General features: G+C 38.2%; 1 protein-coding gene across 3 annotated transcripts in view; it reads right to left on the reverse strand.

Moving 5' to 3' along the window:
• The window catches only part of LOC145682379 (sodium/calcium exchanger 1-like), a 296,233-nt gene that overhangs the window by 155,678 nt on the left and 126,101 nt on the right, over positions 1-14,454 (reverse strand). For all 3 annotated transcript variants that reach the window (XM_081753971.1, XM_081753970.1, XM_081753969.1), the window contains exon 2: positions 7,308-7,368. The gene's annotated coding sequence lies outside the window, so the exon portion shown is untranslated. The remainder of the gene's footprint in view (positions 1-7,307; positions 7,369-14,454) is intronic.

Raw genomic sequence — 14,454 nt, forward strand, 5'->3', positions numbered from 1 at the left:
ATTTCACCCCGTTTTATCCCCTTAATCTTGACGGATTTTAATCTTGGACAACAGGCTCATTTCCTTGGTCTAGAAGAAACCACGCCACAAGTCTCATTAAAATCGGATCAATCTTTGTAAAATTTTGTTGAATAAAACAAACACAGAAGCTCGCTCTCATCCATATTGTTAATATAGCTGGGCATTGTGTGGGTGGCCAGCAGAGAATCTTGAATCTATAAACGTCTTGCCTTTAAGAGGATAGATAGAAGTTATCTGACGTAGGAAATTGGAGTTTTTTTTTTTTTCAGTGGGGCGTTTCCCTGGTTACAGCAAGAGTGTGGAGGGCACAGATTCCTTGAGTCTCAGGCGATACAGCGTTTTATGCCTCCACCAACTTATTGACGATACGAGCTTCAATAATTTGCTTCAGCACGAAGCTTGCTTTATCGTTCGGACGAAGTTTAACCTGGCACATTTGTTTTTCTATACTTATAAAATACCAAATAATTTAAGCTGACGGTGTTTAAAAATACCCATTAAAAAAAACATTCAAGTAGATCTTATTCAGGGGCGTAAATAAGGGCCTCGCAGAAAGCGCATTGCAGGGGCCCCAAGCTATCAGGGACCCCCAGATCATGAAGTGGGGCATAGAGGTATCCCCACTCCACGCTGTCTGCAGGGGGATAGCCAAGCCTTTCGTATTCGTTATTCGAAGAACTAGAAGGAATAGGATTATATGCTGATTATTTGTCAAGGTTAGGATTATATGCTTCAGTGTTAGAACCGTACGTATCACTGGCAGGAGTATCAATGTCAGTATGTCAGGGAGACAAATGAAACAAGACAATTAGTTCAATCAAACTGCAAACTAATACAGACTCTTTAGCGCCAAAAAAGTTCTCGAAAATTACGCACAAGAATTTGCCTTCAAGCAATGATTTTATTCAGGACGATGTCACTTATTAATTGATATAAATTGTCTTTGTATCTTTGCACATTTACATAATCACCATCATCATAGGTATTCTGCCATTAGGGGTACACATATTACGTAACGCGGCAAAAGGGGGGAGGAGATTCGATCTTGCGTTACGAAGTGTGACAAGGGGAGGAGAGAGTTTACGTTTTCGTTACGTAATGCAAGTTTTTTTCTGTAACTTTTATTTTTTCTCAGGCTTATATGTAGTATTTCAAACAAATAATTTGACCTTTATTTAGTTCTTTTTCTCTTTTATAAATAAATAAATATTTCTATTGTTTTGGGAAATTGCGAACTATATATTATATAAATTAAATCATGCAGAGTGGGTTCGAAGACATTACTAGACACCAGCATGACTGGTGACGAACCTTGCGGACATTACAATACAATAAAACTCCGTTTTCTAGCTATCCCAGCATTGCATTTGTGGCACACGATTTTCTGGAGTTAGTTGTTAGTGATCGTAACCACCGCTTGAAAATGCCCTTGCCTTCCCACTTGTACTATTTCTGAGAATATTATTTAAAACTTTTGATTTGAATCATTACCCACTCTACTCTTCTAAGAGGTTTCACGTGTGAAACAGAAGAGTTTATTCGCATTCTGACACTGATTTAGGACAAGAACAACTTGAAAAGGGGTAAACTGAAATCCAAAGTCCAAAGAAGAGCTTGTCTTACTAACATTTATTTTCATCCCATATTCTTCACAGCGCTCCCTCCCTCAAGTTTTCTAGCATTATACTGATATTCTTTTCAGATTCCTTAACAAGCGCCATATTATCTGAAAATCTTATCACGATTTTGGGCTACACCTATTAATCACATTACATACTGTCAACATGTCAGTTTCACAGTGAAAAAGTTTATTGGTTTCATATTAAATAGGTAACGTGGCTACCGTACAGCGTTAATTTTTAGCTTTACAAAACAATGTTTTTCTCAAAGGCTACGCATGAGGATTTATGACTCATTCCATTTTGTTCAGGTCAATGAGATATAATATTGTACATACATGCACAGGCACGCGCTCATCTCTGGTGCTAGGGGTCCTTCCTTCGATCCCAGGACATATCAATTTTTGATGGATAGCATCGTGCTTGTCAGTTTTGTCGAAGTACTTCCGTGTCCTACATTCTCATTCCACCAAGTCTTTCATTAACCATCCATTTCCTTTGGCCTAAAGGCCATGGTAACGTGAGACGTTAAACTAAAGCTTACATTTTTGGTACAATTCATATCTCAGCTGCAATACCGCCACAATTTAAAAAGTGAAAATGTGATTTAAAAAAAAAAAATATAATATACATTGATGGACTACTTTTATTATCCGACGTCATGTAAAGTGTTTCTCAACATTTAGAAGGTTATATTTGTGTTATGTCTTTCTTGCGATTCTGCTTTTAAATAACACTTTAAATCAGTGTGCGAATTGAAAAATTTTCCCAGGGGGGGATGAATTTCACCCATATGCGCACCCAGTCCTCCCCCCCATATATATATATATGAGATCTTTCATAAATTTTCACTCAAGTAATATTTAGGTTAGCTACGCAAAGTAAGAATTCTTGTCTTTATGTCCATTTAAAAATACTCCAGAGGGGGAAAAAGTTATCCCTGCCAGGAATAAAATTTTTCTTCTCCAGGGTGGGAAAGATTTTTGTCAGGGGGGGAATCCTTGGCATCCCCCCGCCAATTCGCACCCTGCTTTAAATCTTCTAAATGCTCATATCTCAAAACTTGAAAATTTGAGTTGTGGCGGTATCGCAGACGAGATGCGAATTCCTCTTTTCCTATGAAGAAGAGATTGTAAAAAGAAAATAAATAAATGACCCTAGATGGCAGAACGATGATCAGATCGAATTCGAAGGAAATGCGTCTGTAGACGCATTCCTCGAGAAGAGAAAAATCATTTTATGAGGCACTTCTATCTATAGACGTTCTCCCCAATTCACAGTCAGTGATCGAGCCTGTTTAAAGACGCGCTCCATAGTTAAGAAATTAATATGCTATAGTGACCACGACGACACATGAAGCCTGGACTCTAGACCAATCACAGAACTGCTTCATGACTCGTTGCTATTACTTCAGTACACTATTTGTAGCTGGCCTAATGGTATTGACATCATTATCAGTTGTCCGAAATGTCAGTACATTTTTATTTATTTATTTATTTAGAAAACAACACAACATACTTAATGCCTAATTATAGTGTCGTATAATACATACATAGACATATATCTATACATTTACCCGTACAATTAATCAATTCACTTCGAGTGTCAGGTACTCGATAATAATCCTGTTTCTAAATACATATTCTGACATACTGAATATATCTAATACATCAGTTTTATGACTTAATTCATTGTAGGAGTCACACATTCTCCACAGCGGAGATTTACTGAGAATATTTGTTCGTGGCCTTTCATAGAAAAAATATACCAGTATTCCCTGGTCTTGTTCTTCCTGTTGGAACGCTCAGATATATTTTCGTGAGTAGCTCTGGACAGTCAATTTTATTATTTAATACTTTATATAAAAATAGTAAATCAAACATCTTTCGTCGATTCGTCAACGTTAGGAAATTCAAATTCCTTACTAAGTCCACGTAGGGAATCTGTTTGGGATAGAAAGCTGTGTTCTTGTACGTAAGCATTTTTAGAAATTTAAATTGTATGTTTACTGTTGCTTGTAAGTATTTATTTACATTCGGTACATACTACTACTGCTTGTCGCAAATTGAATGTTCGTTTTTGTGTTAGCATGGTCAGTTTGCTACTGTAGATGAAGAAGTCTAAATTGAATTTGTTTTAACATTTAAAAGTTCTTGTCAAGTGTCTATTGCAAGGCAAAAGAGGTTCGTTAAATCACGCCTCACGGATGTACTACTAAATACACCCTCTCCAGAAACATTAAAAGTTTTTTGTCGACTATAAGCTAGTTACATGAATTTGCTCACTGGGAGCAAGTTCAGCAGTCTGGGAGTGTGACTTGTGTAGCATCTAACAGGCTGCTGGAGAAACTAATTTATAAAATGGACTTCCAACCGTTTAGAGAAGCATACTGGACGTAATTACAAATAAAAAGTGTGTTACTTGTCCGCACCGAAAAAAAAAAAAAAAAAAAAAAAGCTGTTTTGGCGTAGGAAGCAATACAATAGAGTGGAAGGGCACTAAGCCAGTAATACCCTTTCCTTACGACGAAAGGAGAAAATCCATTTTAACTGCTTCGGTGAAGGTCTGGGATGGAAACCCGATAATCCTGTTAACTGCTTCTGACTTTGAATAATGCATGCCAACAACCCGCTCCTTCCATATTCAAGTGTTTAGTATATCGTGTAAAGATGACACAGAAACGGTCTTTGATATTACATCCATTTTTCTGCAGTTTGTATTTTAATAACAGTGCAATATGAAGGAATATCATCCAATTCAGACGGCAAGTTCCGGTGAAGGTTTATGTGAGAGGAAATTCAATCTACGAAATTTTTATTGGAGACCAATACCTGTGCTCAATATATGTAATAAAACGCCCGGATATTAGGTTAGGAATTCGTAATATTTACTGTAATTGATTTTTCAGTTCTTTTTCAATGATATGGGAATTTTTATTGTCTTCGGGCAAAAGGGTAATTGAATTGCTATGAGATGGCAAAATTTACCTCCTAACATTTCATATATTAATCTATTGGAACAAAATAACCACAACTTACTTGAGGTTAACAATGTCTTAATATTTTCCAGTACTCTTAGCGGAAAATGTTCAAAGATAAAACGTGGACACTACTATAGCCTAGTTGGACACACATGGTCCTGGATTCGATTCCCGGCCGGTGATTCCTCGATTTTCAGCGTCTACGCAGCGTCATGAGGCAAAATGGAAAGCCATGTGAACAAGGGCGCCCATGTTGTGGTTTCCAAGGGGGGCAAGTATAAGCGACGTTTCAAATATAGTTTCAAATTTTGCTGGAACTATTGTAAAAATTCTTTTGGGTTTTCAATATTCACAAGTACAATTTCTTCTTAAGGGGGCAAGCGCCCCACCTTGCCCCCCCCCCTGATGGGCGCCCTTGCACGTGAATAAAAGACGTGACGACCATTATGTCTAGAAAGCTTCCAATACCCCTGTTGAAGACAGAGTTACGCAGCGCGTTGTTCAGACGTTCGTCGCTTGACACTACGTAGTTCAGCTAGTCGCTAACAGATGGCGTTGGAACAGCTCAAACCCACGAAAATTGCTGTTACGCAAAGTGGTTTTGGTTTGGATAAAACCTACAATAATCAATAGATCTCATTGAGCTTAACAAACTGATATAGATGAGTGCTAATCCTCATGAGTAGTTTTTGAGAAACATTAAACAAAAATTAAATCAAATCTTTCAGTTTAAGGTAACACGATTATGTCCTTTAGGCTAAGGAAGACGGATGGTTAAGGCAAGTGAGTAATTATGGAAGAATCGGTGGAATGGAAATGTAAGAGGAAATGAACAGCACGAAAAGCACACGGGGATCGAACCAGGGACCCCACACATCAGAGGTAGGCGCTCTAGTACTGAGCCACCGTTCTCCTCTCCACCCCTTCCCCCACACAAAAGGAACTTTGTTAATTACGGTGTTAATACTGTCAGCTGTTGAGAGGTGTTTTATGGTCTAACTCGAAAGACTATAGGGGCGCGGTGGCTCAGTGGTAGAGCGTTCACCTCCGGTGCTTGGGGTCCCTGGTTCGATCCCAGCTCGCGCCGTGTGGACTTTGTGGTGGACAAACATCGTGCTCGTGGGTTTTCTCGGGGTTCTCCCGTTTCCTCCTACTTTCACCATTTCATTCATTTCTCATCATCACCGTCTCCTTTAGCCTAATCGGCAAAATCCGTGGGACGTAAAACTAAAGATTTCATTTTTTTTCTAAAAGACTATAATTAGATTCTGATGAAGTTTCGTGGAATCACCAAGGAAGTGCGTGCACCTATGTTGCAATTATGTGTGAACATATCCACAACATACATACATACATACGGGTCGAATTGGGAACCTTCTTTCTCTAATTCTGCTAAAAAAAAAAAAAAAAAAAAAAAAAAATAGTTCCTCTTCCATGTTGAAAAGTGATACTTTTCTGTATCAATTGTGTGTGAAATAACAAGGGATCATTTCGATTTGGTGAATTCAATTGCTGAAAATCATTGGTAACACTGGATTCAGCACCAAAGGAAACACAGAAAATGATTGTATTTAATGGCAGACCGTATACAGGGTGGGAGATAAATGAGGGCAAAGTGCGAAGATAGAACGTAGAAAATGTCTAGAGATGTTATGTTAATTGTGAAACGAGAAGAGGGATTGAGGTTAAATGTTGGATATGAGGAATGCATGAAGAGCTCCACTAAGTAGGCGTACTGTGAATCATGGGGGACAGGAGGCGTTCCACGTTATGGCAATGGATGAACACAGTCGTAAAGGTGACGTAAATGAGGAACTAGAGACTCTGTAGTACAGTCCATTAACACGTTGTATGCACGAGGGGTAGAAAGATACAGAATCGAATCCTGGGACATCACGAAGAATGTTTGCAACGTGTAAGTAACTAGTAGTTCCATTGGATAAATGTTGGCGTGATACCTTGCACAAAGACCCCTGTCCCATTCATGGTTCTGATATATTAATGACCCCCTCCAACAAAATGTGCCGGTTCTAACACTGGTGACTCTTTTCACAACCAGTTACATACAATTAGCAGTTAAAACATTGTTCACATTACGCCTATTCAGTGGAGCTCTACACGCATTCCTCATATCCAACATTTGACCTCAATCCCTCTACTTATTTCAAAATTAACATTGTATTTCTATACATTTTCTAGTTCCATTTTCGCACTTTGCCCTCATTTATCTCCCATCCAACGGTCTGCAACTAAACATCCTCTTTTCCTCTGTTTCTTTTGGAGCTGAACACAGTGCTAGCAATGATTTTCAGCAATTTAATTCACCAAATTGGACTGGTGCTTTGTAAGTATAATTCGATAACCCTTTGATAGTATTTGTCCTATTGTACCTCTTAGGTAACGGCATTGAGAAAACGCTATTATTAGCCGAAAAGAATTCTCACTTTTTCTGCCTCTGATGTGTACATTTCAACGCCGTATCTGCTGAATAATGTTACACAATGTACTAAACCAGAAGCAAATAATTGTTACCTTGTTGTAATTACATCAAAGGGTTTATTTAAACAAACTGAAGAAGAGCAGACATATGTAATCGAATTTTCTTTGTGTCATTTCCTGTGAAGACAGAAAATTTAACAATTCACTCAATGCTTCGAAAAACAATTTGCAAAGCAATTTGAACTTACCAGACTGCACAACGTTAAAAAGTCTTCAAGGTGAAACTTTTTCCTGCTGTTTGTTGAAAATCTGGAAGAAAAAGAATCCAGATGTTATTACATTGTTTGTACTTTCCAGTAAATTTGTTTCATCTCCCTTATTTTATTAAATCTAATTATATCTATTATAAAAACTTAAATTGACGTTGTTTCATCATCACGGGAAAATGGCTCACACTGTTGATATGCACTTAACATACAGTAGTTAGTAGTTCTTATTACCTTACTTGGAACAAAATTCGTATCCTAAAGGTGGAGAAGGTGGTTCAAATGCATGCCAAAAATAGAGTATCTGGTTAGTCCCTCAAATTAGGGAAATGACATACTGTACATAAATCCCTTGTTAAAAATAAGCGGACATGTGTAGCAGAGTGTTCGAAAATTGTACTTCTAAGAGGGGGATGGAGGCAATTTATATTACAAATCGAATACGTATATCTGTCTCATCGTCACGGGAAAGTTATAGAATCGTTTAAAATGAATTTTTTGAACACAGTATTTCGCTGACCTCTGGGTATTTAGGATTTCATTTCGATTAAAACAACGCATTCTAAGACAGACGGGAAGGGTTCAAACTTAGCTTTCAAATATTTTTCCCTAAACCTATTCTGCCCCTGCCCAAAGATGAATATTAACTAGCTGAAGTAAAAGCTACAGTTTGAAGAAAATTAATTACATTTTACGTTGGTACTAAACACAATCTGAATTTTAATTCATTCTTATGAAAGTCTTGCCTGATTGTTCTGCTTCAAGACAGATTTAAGTCAATTCATTCTAAGGTAGCTCCGTGGGATCACTAAGAAAGTAGAGTCGACGTGGGATGAATTCTATTCTGGCAATCTGGAAATTAGGGTTGGCTACGAGACAATACATGAGGCTGTCTCGTCTCTAAAAGGTGTAGTGAAAGTGATGTTTCGGCTCGGAAAGTGTGTAAGTTTCTATTGGAAGAGCTCTATGTCCACTAATATGTACTAGAGTTGCTACGAGGCAAGAGTTGAGATTGTTTTCTCTCAAAGATGTACTGAAAGTGATGTCTCGTTTCTAGAAAATGCATTGAAAGTTATAACTCGTCTCTAAAAAAAAAAAAAAAAAAAAAAAAATACTTAAAGTGGTGTCGTCCCGGGAAGTGTATATGTTTCTACTGAAAGAGCTCTGTCTCATTATGTACTAGGGTTGGCTTCGAGACAAGAGTTGAGATTCTCGTCTCTAAAAAAAAAAATATCGTGAAAAGTGTCTCGTCTCGGAAATTATATGTTTCTATTGGAAAAAAATTCTCAACATGAAAATTGTCTGGTCTCTTGTCGTCTAGTAGGCAACATACTGGAAATTAAGAAACTGGTTAAATAAAGAGATAAGACGAAGGATTACAATAGCCATCCCCTTCCCGGATTTTACCAACTATCTTATTCCCACGATTTAGCACCATGCGACTTCCAAAATACGAAAGTAGTACCTTGAAAGAACGCATCCCCATGTTGTAAGCGTCGGTGGACCACAGTGGGCAACTAGCAACATCTCGGCAAAACTTATCTGCTCCGCAGCGACGATCCGTGGTGCCCTCCCCACTTCCGTTTTGAAAAAAATACCACCGCGACGAAACGCCAATGAAACAAAATTACTCCCCCAAAATGTTAAATCGCCTATGAGTAATTTCTTTACATTAAGGTGGGTCTAAAAAAAAACAATTTAAAAAGTTAAAAAAAAAAGTGCCGGCGAGTGCGCGCGCGCCAGCAAGCTCATCATCACTAGGCGCTTGTTCTTCCGACTTGGCCACGGAGGCGATGAAGAGAACGTCGCTTGTAGAGGGATAAATCGTTCAGGTCTAGGGATACGCACGAGACAAGATTTGAGACTGTCTCGTCTCGAAAATGTGCTGTGAAAGTGATGTCTCGACTCGAAAATTTATATTTTTCTATTCGAAGAGCTGTGTCTCGACTCGTCTCGTGCGCATCCCTATTCAGGTCTTTTCAATTTGGCTAATCAGAGTGCTTCTGTAACCTGTATATTTGACGATAACCGTTTGGGACCAGACAAAATTCGCTCGCCATGTAATTTTATAACAAAAGGACACGGCTCATTTACTTTATTTCAAAGTTCTCCCATATTCACTTTCTAATGATCGGTGACAGTTGCCATCTAAATTCTTACAATTATACGCACTCATCTCACGATTTTTCACTTCATGATGTAGAGGCAGGGGTTAGTCTTGAACCCCGGAGCTCACTTTAGAAATAATTCATCAGGAAAAATAATATATGATAACCGCATGCACGTGACTGGCGATAGTTTGTGTTGGTCCCTTCGCGATTCTCCGCGACGAATCGAAGGAGCGTGAACCAAAATTATGTCCTCGCTGCTACGCGGTTGTGACTTCAACACCCCGACTTTAGATATCTGTTTCGACTCGACGAAACCCTGCCGCCAGTGGCACACAAGCGGCAATAATTCGACTCGTCGCTATATCGACGATAGACATTTATCGGCAAATGGGCCACTAAGTGTTGGCGACGTTTACGGCATGGGGATATTTGATGGCTTTTCATTCTGGATATCAATGAGTCGCAACATTCATATTGCGCGACGTTCTGACAAATAAGAGGGATGTTTGTGACAGTGGTAAGTCGTCAAAAATTCACAATAGAATAGTTCGAAGGTGACATCAACCATTAGGTGATTGTTTTTATCCGAACCACATGAGCTTCAACCAGGAATTGAACTCGGGTCACCTATGTCGAAGTTTACGAAAGCATTTTTTTTTTTATTTTTAGCCTATATTTCAGAATATTAAATTATTATACCTCGTTAGTTTAATTAGAGGTTACTAGGAATCTTCGGATTTCACATAGCTGGTCCGATAATACTATATATATTAAACACTAGAACGTGAAATCAAATACCGTATTACAGAAAGAGTTTCAAACGTTAAATCAAGCGAATTAACATGATCGGCGGGTAATGAGTCCAAAATAAGTTTCGAAAGAACGCAGGCCTCCATTCTGATACTATATTCTCCATTTAAACTTACAACGGATGAAAAACAATTTATTTAATCCATATAAACTTGGCATAGGTCCCCAAGGAATGGTCAGTTTTATTTTTCATGAAAAGTTCACTTATTTTTTTTCATTGAAACCAGAACAGCAGAAAGCATTATTATGTAAATTGGACCAGATTCTAAGTTCTAGACCGTGAAAGAGTCTCAGAATTTAACTTGCACCGCATTGTCTACCAATGTCTATTTATTCGATTGTCAATCAAAAGACGAAAATAGTGAAGGAGCCTTGTTCGTTCGGAGACCTGCCAACGCCTTTCATCAAATTTTCATAATCAAAGAAAAATGGAAAGGTCTAAAGCATCACCTGCAACCGACAAATTAAGTCAAAACTTATTCATAATGCAAAAAAAGCAACCGGTCCCATTCGACCAAAGGCAGCTCTCGATATCTGCCCTTTGCTGAACCACGCTTTCCACTTACTTTCTCTACCCCAATGCGTTGTATTATTAGGATCAGATTAGTGGGTCTTAAAAGATTGTATTGTTAGTCGTCCGTTTGTTAGTCATGGGTAACGCCGTCTTAAACGGTAACTATGCATATCCCGTTTAAAATCTATAACATTCCCTAGTTTCTATGCAACCAGCTCAGTAGTAAAGATATGTTGGTCATCAATAATAAAGGGATATACAGCCTTTGTTACTATAATCATCTCGACCGAGTCCATTAATGCAGTCAATCCGTTAACATGCGGTGATAGCTATCGATAATTATCCCGTTTAAAATCTATAACATTCCCTAGCTTCTATGCAACCTGCACAGTAGCAAAGAAATATCGGTTGCCTATATTAAAGGCTATGTACGAGTAGATTTTCTTACTACAACATACATCTTCGAATATCTCATATATGGGATTGCGTGATCTTCGTTACTGTCCATACTAGAGTTTATTTGTTCTATATATTTCGTCTTGTCTTTCCTCTACTTGTTTCTTCTGCCCCCCCCCCCACCTACCTAATAATGAGATTCCTTCATGTCTCATAAGCATCAAATCTTTTCTTGTGTTCCATGCTAATATTTTAGGTAAAAACCTTTCGTTTTTCTTCAAATGCTTTCTTCGCCTGAATAATTCTGCATTTAAAATCTTATTTTTGTAATATTATCACTTCTTATTTTAAGTAAAGAAGCCTTTCTCACTAGTCTAGTGAATAGCGTGTGGTGCTCCTGTGGTGTACTTGGGCTCGTGTTTGATTTCTGGTGGAGGAGCACAAAATATTACTTTTATAATTATTCACTTTTTCACTTTTATTACTCATTCGTCTGATTTAGTGTAAAGAGCATAACCGTAGCACATTAAACGACAGGTAGAAAATGTCTTTTTCTAAGTTATACGATTCATGCACTTTTTTTACTTTTTTTTTTCGGCACATTTAATTGTGCAACTCATAACTGTTGTCTTTACTCTTGCTTCAACATATACAGTATCTTGCTTATGTTGAATTTGTTGCTAAGCACCCACCTCCTTCGAGGAAAGATCAGAAACTAAGGTTCCACGGCCGAAATTTCTGGAGTGCGGATATGTTATAGAGGAGTGCAGTAATTTTAATACATGGAGTTGGCAACTGTGCAGAGTTTTAGCCACCTGTCGCCTACGGCGCTAGTTGTGTGTAAAATGGCGACTCGTTTGGAAAACTAGTCTCGCAAAGGAGTCCGCTTAGTTATTCGATTTCTGTGGGCGAAAGGTCGTAACCGCGGCTGGAATTCAACGGCAGCTGTCAGAGCTTCACTGCGAGACTAATGTCTCGTCAACACGTCGCAGAATAATGTCGAAAGTTTGCGGCTGGTTGAGAAAACGTCACAGACGAGGAGCGCAGTGACCGACCCAGCACGACAGCAACAAATTTGAACATAGCTCGCATGGAGGAGCTGATTCACGACAACAGGAGGATCACTTTACGCTCCAAGCGACTTTCATCTGTTCCCTACTTGAAGGAGTACCTAAGAGGCTGTCGATTCGCTTCAGATCAGGAAGTGAAACACTTCGTAACAGGGTGACTGAACAAGCAAGGACAGAATTTTTGCCAGGAGGGAATCTTCAAACTCATCCCACGATGCGACAAGTGTCTCACCGATATATGAAGACTATATCGAAAAATAACCTAATGTTTGTAAAAAAAAAAAAATGAAATGAAATCTTTAAGTTTAACGTCCCACGGTTATGCCGGTTAGGCTAAAGGAGACGGGTGATAATGAGAAATGAGTGAAATGGTGGAATGAAGAAAGTGGGAGGAAACGGGAGAACCCCGAGAAAAACCACGAGCACGATGTTTGTCCACCACAAAGTTCACACCCTAATGTATGTAGTATTTGTTGACTGTATTGGTTGTATGAAATTATATATATACGTTTCACTACAGGCTTTGTAAACTTACTTTCTGATCACTCCTCGCACATTCAACTTATGCCTGCTTCTATTTTATTTTCTCTCCCGGTCTGTGAACTACACAATATCGTACAAGGAATTCATACAAGCCGCATAAACAAGGACCAGTTCCATTACATTTTGTGAACTAAACGACCCAATTAAAACCAACTTACATATAATATATATCATTACTTTTTATTCTTTAAAAGAATATGTTAATATCTCGGGGTGAGCCATATGCAAAGACGGGAAAGATTTACTATTTAACTTAAGTGAAAGGAAATTTCTGGCTGTATTGTCCCACGTTTATGCGCTTTAGGCTAATGGAGACGGATGACTAATGAAGATGAACTGTGATGAAATATTGGTGGAAGGTGAATGTGGAAGGAATTGGGAGAACTTGGAGAAAACCCATAGACGTGATATTGTCAAAAACTCAACTGGTCTGGGATCAGACCAAGGACCCCTAGCATCCGAGGTGAAATTTCTACCTCCTGAGGCAATGTGCCGCCTCCAAGAGTAGAAGAACAGTAATAACAATACATTTTTGTAAGTAAATCAATAAGTTAAGAAAATTTTTTAAAACTTTGACATAAAAATTAAGAAACCAGATAGAAATAAGTGGTCTCCAATTTGTTTTCCATATATTACACACACACACACATTTATATATATATATATATATATATATATATATATATATATATATATATATATATATATATATATATATATATATATATATATACATACACATATAATCTAAGGAAGAATTTTAGCACAAATAAAAAAATATTATCTGAAAAAAACAGGTGAATCGTGATGGAACAGCTGTTCCAAATGATGTAATGGTTTCATACATCACGAAGCGCGGTTCCGGCTACCTTGACCGCAAACTATCCACCTGGCGACGTCGAATGAAATCAAATGTTTCTTTATTATAAAATTAAAAAGGTACCTAGAACACATGGTCAGTTAATGCGAAATAAATACATTTCTCCTCTTAAGAGTCTTTGTAGGAACATAAATCGCAGCTAAAGGTTGATTCAGTTAATGTAATATTAATGTCTGCAACAAAATAATTATGTTCAAGTTACCTGAGTAAAATACTTCTATAATGTTTCGTTTTTACCTCGTAGCAAGGCTGTAACCTATCACGCCATTGTTTTCTCCTTCACTTGAAGCTATTAGAAACAATGCAATGTCAAACAGTTATTGACGCGCCCTTTAAAATTAATGCCCGCTCACTACGAAACAATAGAGAAAAAAAGGACATTTTAATGATAAATTTATTCTACTATTCTAACACAATATTATTTTAGAAATATATACGAGGGGCGTCCAATAAGTTATCTACCTAGACAGGAAGGAATGCAGATAGGCTCATCTGGTCATTGTTTTTCGATGTAGCCCCGATGTATGCACCGTAGCCACTTTGTGGGCAGCGAAGTAATCCCAGAGAAAAATACTCTTTGTCATGGCCTGCATCTGGCACTGCTTCTGTGCAGGCATGAGCATTCTGGGGACCCAACGAGCTGAGACCTCTGACATGCCCAAGTGGTCATGCAGAATGGTCAGGATGGATTCTTTGGATATGCCACATGCTGCTGCAATATCGGCGATCTTCATACGGAGATCCTGCAGGACCATGTCCTCAACTTTGCCAGACATTGGGTGATATCAATAAAGCGAAGAAGTTA

The sequence above is a fragment of the Thermobia domestica genome, chromosome 3 (genome assembly GCF_964235325.1).
Source record: "Thermobia domestica chromosome 3, izTheDome1.hap1.1, whole genome shotgun sequence".
In the NCBI taxonomy this organism is placed as follows: Eukaryota; Metazoa; Arthropoda; class Insecta; order Zygentoma; family Lepismatidae; genus Thermobia; species Thermobia domestica.